Genomic DNA, 7,500 nt, shown 5'->3' on the forward strand with positions numbered 1-7,500 from the left:
AGTGTTGATTGTTGATAATGTTGATGATTGTCTGTGTGTGTGTGTGTGTGTGTGTGTGTGTGTGTGTGTGTGTGTGTGTGTGTGTGTGTGTGTGTGTGTGTGTGTGTGTGTGTGTGTGTGTGTGTGTGTGTGTCTGTGTCTGTGTCTGTGTCTGTGTCTGTGTCTGTGTGTCTGTGTGTCTATGTGTGTGTATGTGTGTGTGTTTGTTGTGTGTGTGTGTTGTGTGTTTTACTTCAGCACCATGGACAGCTACACCGTGTTATGTTGCTATAATCGAATGCTATTTATGTGAAATGCACACACACACGCACGTGCATGCATGCACGTATGTGTGTTTTTGCGTGTGTGTGTGTGTGGGTAGGTGTGTGTGGGTGGGTGGGTGCGTGTGGGTGGGTGGGTGCGTGTGTGCGTGTGTCATTGGAGATCAGTCAATTAGTTGCAGTAGTTTGTCATTTTAATACGAGTTGGAGCTGGAAAGTGTTGTAATCGAAAGGGCACTATCTAGTGAAGAGAGGAGGTTATAGAGGGCCAGTTAGTGGGTGGCAGGTATGGACAGAAAGAATGCAACATTAGTGGAGAACAAGCTGGTGGAAATGAGAATTAAGTGAATGACAGAGAGCGAAGGGAAGGAGAGACAGAAACCAAATGATGGAGGAGAGTGAGAGAAATGAGGCAGAGAACAAGAGAGAAGAGAGAGAAATAGTGAGACAGGATCATGATGAAGAGAGAGAAATAGAGACCAAGAGAGAGAGGAGGAATAGACAGAGAGGCCACTGTGTGTATGTGGTGTTCCTTTATTTGTATGGACTCCCTCTCTCCCTCTCCCTCTCCCTCTCCCTCTCCCTCTCTCTCTCTCTCTCTCTCTCTCTCTCTCGTGGCCATGATGAGTGTGGGGTTTGGCTTAGATTAGATTCAAGCTGCAGCGATTCTCCAGGCAGCACCAAACACCGTCTCCCCGGGATACCAGGCGCAGGCCGGAGCATGTGTCGGCCAGTGAGCGATCTGATTGGCTACTATAGACCTGGCATGGAAGAGGCCAATCTTCCTCAAGAGAGCATCTTGAGAACGCACGCACACACGCGCACGCGCGCACACACACACTAACACACACACACACACACACACACACACACACACACACACACACACACACACACACACACACACACACACACACACACACACACACACACACACACACACACACACATGCACACGCACACACACACACACACACACACACACACACACACACACACACACACACACACACACACACACACAGCGTCATCCTGTAGCAAAACACTTTCAACCTCAGCCACTGGCCTACTTTGAGCAATGAGGAAAGGGAGTGGAGAGGGGAGGAGGGGTTATTACTGATGTTGGCTGGGCTGGGCAGGCCAGTATCTTGTGATCTGCTTCAAGCCATGTGCACTGGGCAGCTTCAATCCCCAGCCACATTTGCAAACTACACCCCCAGACCCACGCTGAACAGAGACGAGACAAAGCTGGTTGTGATCCGCACATACAGTCGAAATACAAGCTGATAACAGCCAGAAAAGGCTTGCTCTCACTACAAGGATAACAGCAAAAACCTCTTGTTCTCCCTTTACTTCTAAGGGATTTGTTTCAAAACGCAGCACTGCTAAAAAGGCTGCCTGTAACTCCCATGGGAGGGAGGAGGAAGAGGAAAAGGGAGAGAGAGAGAGAGAGTGAGAGAGAGAGAGAGAGAGAGAGAGAGAGAGAGAGAGAGAGAGAGAGAGAGAGAGAGAAGCCTGATGAAGCCTGCTGTAGTGCTGCATTAGCTAATGTTTTGACTTAAGTACTGCTGTAATATATGTTACAGTGCACCATTTCTTCCTTGCTGCCATGCGTCCTCCATTGCTTTTCAACATACAACTAAAATCAGGGTTCAATCAGGGTTATTGTATTGGAGGGTGCTTTGGTCTGAAGCTCTTTGCGAAGCATACAGTGCGTCTATATACTGACCTTTCTCTTAGATGAATAGTCTAGGTCCAAGATGTAGCACACACACACACACACACACACACACACACACACACACACACACACACACACACACACACACACACACACACACACACACACACACACACACACACACACACACACACACAATAAGCAAGTCCTCATCCTATTCATTGGCCCTACTCCCTTCAAATGCATTCGTTTCTTTTTCCCCTCATTGGTTTCACTGCATTCTGTCCCAACCCAAATTAAACTTCCAAGATTAATTAAGATGGCACTTGGAGAGTGTCACAACATTGAGCTATGGAGGGCTATGGAGGGCTTTGGAGAGCTGCAACTGAGCTGCTACTGCCGGCATGCATGCACGCACGCACGCACACACACACACACACACACACACACACACACATACAAACACGTTTTACCACTTCAGAGCATCTTATTTCTGCAAAAAGGCCAAGTCCTGAGCCAAGGGGTGCGTGCCTTGTGCTAAGAGGCCCACTTGACCCAGTGTACCAGCTGCTGCTAGTGAATTAATGAAGTATGCCTCATATTAGAAACACGCTCTTTTGATTGGGTGGTAATCTGGGCTGGGGTTGAGTCAGACGGGTCAAGCTCTGAATGGTCAAAAACACTGATATATCACACAGGCCTGCACACAGGCACACACACACACACACACACACACACACACACACACACACACACACACACACACACACACACACACACACACACACACACACACACACACACACACACACACACACACACACACATATACACTCAGGCATGCACGCACTCACACACACACACCAAAGTATGCACGCACACACATGCGCACATACACATACACACACACACACACACACACACAGTGAGCGACTAGTGCGCAGATGCAGAAATATGCAACACTCAATTCTTCCAGATGACACATGCACAGAGTACAACCCCAATCCTTTGACATCTACTCCACCACCCCACCACCACCGCACAAGCTTTGCATTCTGCTGGTGGATTTCTTTTAATTGAGCCAATTTGGCTCATGTGCAGAACTCCCCTCGGCCAGTTCACTGGTAACCTCACACACACAGTCACGCATGCATACACGCACACACACATGCATATAAGTACGCATGCACACATGCATGGACGCACGCACGCAGGCAGGCACGCAGGCAGGCACGCAGGCAGGCAGGCAGGCAGGCACACACACACACACACACACACACACACACACACACACAGACACACACACACACACACACACACACACACATAAACACACACAGACACAGACACAAACTGGCGGCCACACACACAAACACACACACACACACACACACACACACACACACACACACACACACACACACACACACACACACACAGACACACACACACACACGTAAGCCTCTTCTTCCTGTGAAAGGTGCAGAAGTGCGGGCTTTTTTCTTCCATAAAATGCATAAGTGTAAGAGAAAGAGAGGCAAGAGGAGAACATTGGAGAAAATAAAAAGGCCTTGAGACATTGACAGCTTGCAAAAGCATTTTTCTAATATCCTTTTATTCTGAGGTGAAAAGCAGTATTATGGCATTTGAATGAAGGTTTCCAATACAAACACAGTACTTTCTTCACAGCCAGGTATCCAGTATCCAGTAATATGGAACCTTATCTTTTGTATTTTGCGTCTTTTTTGTTTGCTTTTTAAGTGATTTTCCCTATGATTTTCCCCTATTTTTTGCGTTGTGGAAATGGTCAATTTTCAACCAATCAACCCACATGTCAAATAAACAAACAAACAAAAAGGAAGTAAACAAAAACAACCAGAAGTGAGAGCCCAACTGGGAAACTCCAACTCCAATTTTCATTGTGACACAGCACTCCATAGCACACAAGTGCACACTGAACACAACGAAATTGCATTCATGCCTCATCCATGCAAGAGGGCAGTCTCCAATATCACCCGAAAGGGAGCAATGAGGTCGGTACCATGCTCAGGGTACCTCGGTACCTGGAAGGCATCTGGGGGAGAGCACTGGTTAATTATCCCCCCCTTCAACCTGGTGGGTCAGGAATCAAACCGGCAACCGACAGTCATGTACATAAACAAGCGGACACATGCACACGCACATTCATGTACACACTCAGAAGCCATCAACCTTTGCACATTTCTCAAAAAGAATAAAAAACTAACAGCCTTTTCTCCTCTTCTCCTCTATTTTAACTGCTTCCTCTCTGGATCTCTACATCACTTGCACCTGCCATTCTCTCATCCTGGGGGTCGTTTCTCGACAGTGCCTTTGCTAACGACTTTAGCCATTTTGTTCGTTCTTAAGACCAACGTTGTAACCAAGGTCTTGAGTTGGTCTTAAGTTGTTCTTAAGTTGTTCTTAAGTTGTTCTTAAGTTGGTCTTGCGTCTAAAGACCAACTGAAGACCAACTTAAGACCAACTTAAGACCAACTCAAGAGCAACTTACGACCAACTCAAGACCAACTTAAGACGGTTAGCAAAGACAAGAATCGAGAAACGGACCCCAGGTAAGTTCTAGAAATACTTTCCCTCTATGTCCTGGCCTTGTCACTGCTGTCTATTTGTCTCTCTTCTCGTCTGTCTGTCTGTCTGTCTGTCTGTCTGTCTGTCTGTTTTTCTGTCTGTCTGTCTCTCTGTCTCTCTGTCTGTCGGTTGGTCTGTCTGTTGGTCTGCCTGCCTGCCTGCCTGCCTGCCTGTCTGTCTGTCTGCCTGCCCTTATAGCTATGTCTGCCTGGCCCAGTGTGTCTATGTGTCTACTCTTTGTTTGCCTGTCTGTCTGTCTGTCCGCCGCCATCTCTGTCTTCCTCCCAGCCTCTGTGTTCAATGTAAAATTGCAGGAATGTGTGTGGATGTGGATGTGTGTGTGGATCTGTGGCAGGGTGTGGTGGATGGCGAGATCAGTGGTATGTCTGTGCTCTGACAAGGGAGAGGCATCTTTTTCCTTTGCACGCTGGCTTCCAATTTGTGTGTGTGTGTGTGTGTGTGTGTGTGTGTGTGTGTGTGTGTGTGTGTGTGTGTGTGTGTGTGTGTGTGTGTGTGTGTGTGTGTGTGTGTGTGTGTGTGTGTGTGTGTGTGTGTGTGTGTGTGTGTGTGTTTGTGTGTTCACAGACGTCTTTGTGTCGTATAGACAGGGAACTCAGCTGGCCTGCCAGCATGTTGTGCCACACTGCTCTGTGTGTGTCCATGTGTGTGTGTGTGTGTGTGTGTGTGTGTGTGTGTGTGTGTGTGTGTGTGTGTGTGTGTGTGTGTGTGTGTGTGTGTGTGTGTGCGTGTGCGTGTGCGTGTGCGTGCATGTGTGCTACATCCTGGACCTAGACTATTCATCTAGAGAAGGTCAGTATAGACGAACTGTATGCTTCGCAAAGAGCTTCAGACCAAAGCACCCCATCAACACCTCACTACAAATAGGCATATTCCCAGGCTGTCTGAAAGAAGCAGTTGTGAAAAAGAACAACCTGGATGCACTGGTACTAAACAACTATAGGCCAATATCCAATCTACCATTCATGGGTAAAGTAATAGAGAAAATTGTTTTTAACCAATTAACTGCCTTCCTAATGTCTAATAGCTACCTTGATAAGTTTCAATCAGGTTTCCGTGCCTACCACAGCATTGAAGCAGCTCTTATTAAAGTTATGAATGACATAAGATTGAATTCTGATGCTGGCAAATCATCCGTCTTGGTGCTACTCGACTCGTCCTGCTTTCGACACAGTTGATCATGCCATACTACTACATAGACTGGAACACTGGATTGGCTTTACAGGCATAGTGATAAACTGGTTAAAATCGTAAATACAACAAAGAATTTTTTTGTCGCCATTGGAAGACATACCTCATCACTGATGTCTCTTAACTGTGGGGTCCCCCGGGGCTCCATTGTGGGACCACTAATGTTCAATCTGTATATGCTGCCACCGGGACACATTATGGAGAATAACTCCATAAATTACCATAGCTATGCGGATGATACCCAACTCTACTTATCTTTGTCCCCAAATGACTACACCCCCCTTGAATCACTCCATCATTGCATGGACCAAATTAACAAATGGCTGTCTCACAATTTCCTCCAGCTGAACACAGATAAAACTGAAGTAATTATATTTGGGAAAAGAGAGGAGAGACAAAAGATTGCTACTATCCTACTATCCTTGAAACGAAGGGACTGAAAGCAAGGGATACAGTTAAAAATCTTGGGGTCCTCATTGATAGTGACCTAAGCTTCAACAGTCACATGAAAGCTATTACTAAGTCTGCCTTTTATCACATAAAAATCGTCTCTAAATGTAGGGGCCTTATGTGTAAACATGATCTGGAGAAGCTAATACATGCCTTCATTTCTAGTAAGGTTGATTTCTGTAACAGTCTTTTTACAGGCCTCCCCAAAAAGACCATCAAACAGCTTCAACTTGTACAAAATGTAGCAGCAAGGGTTCTTACAAAAACAAGGAAGTTCGACCACATAACTCCAATTTTAAGATCGCTGCATTGGCTCCCAGTAAGCTACAGAATTGATTTGAAGGCAATGCTACTTTTAAATGGAATGGGACCCACATATCTACTGGATATGTTCCAGCTGTATGCACCAAGCAGGTCACTAAGGTCAACGGAGGAGAATTTGCTGGTGATTCCAAAAGTCAAAACAAAGTGTGGAGAGGCAGCCTTTAGCTTCTATGCTTCAAAGATTTGGAACCAGCTTCCAGATGACGTAAAAAATGCACCCACTATTGATTGATTTAAATCTAGACTCAAGACAAAGCTGTTCTCAGATGCTTTCCCCTAGCTCAAATTCTTATTTTTTATTTTTTTATGTTTATTTTATTTTTTATTTTATTATTATTATCTTTTTATCTTGTGTTTTATCTTAATGTTTTAAATGTTCTTTGACTCTAATATAATTCCTTCTTTCTTCCATGTTTCCTTTCTTTTTTGCATTTGTTAATGTTGTGAAGCACATTGAGTTGCACCTGTGTATGAAATGCGCTATACAAATAAACTTGCCTTGCCTTGCCTTGCCTTGCCTTGTCTTGCCTTGCCTTGCCTTGCCTTGCCTTGCCTTGCCTTGCCTTGCCTTGCCTTGCCTTGCCTTGCCTTGTCTTGCCTTGCCTTTCAGACCCTCTTTCTCTTTCACCTTTCTCAATTTGTTCTATCTACCTCTGCCATTGCCTATCTGTCCCCTTTTCCGCCTCTCTCTTCATCCACCTCTGTCTTTCATTCCACATAATTCTCCCTTTCCCTCTCTTTCTCTCCACATTGCTCCCTTTTAACCTTTATCCATTTCCCCTTATCTATCTATTTTCCCCTGTATCTATTCATTTTCCCATCTCTCTCTCTCTCTCTCTCTCTCTCTCTCTCTCTCTCTCTCTCTCTCTCTCTCTCTCTCTCTCTCTCTCTCTCTCTCTCCTGTTTGTCCCTACCTCACTTGACCTCCAAAGGCATCCTTTTCTTTATCTCTCCTCCCAGGACCTTCAT

The sequence above is a fragment of the Engraulis encrasicolus genome, unplaced genomic scaffold (assembly GCF_034702125.1).
Source record: "Engraulis encrasicolus isolate BLACKSEA-1 unplaced genomic scaffold, IST_EnEncr_1.0 scaffold_40_np1212, whole genome shotgun sequence".
Taxonomy (NCBI): domain Eukaryota; kingdom Metazoa; phylum Chordata; class Actinopteri; order Clupeiformes; family Engraulidae; genus Engraulis; species Engraulis encrasicolus.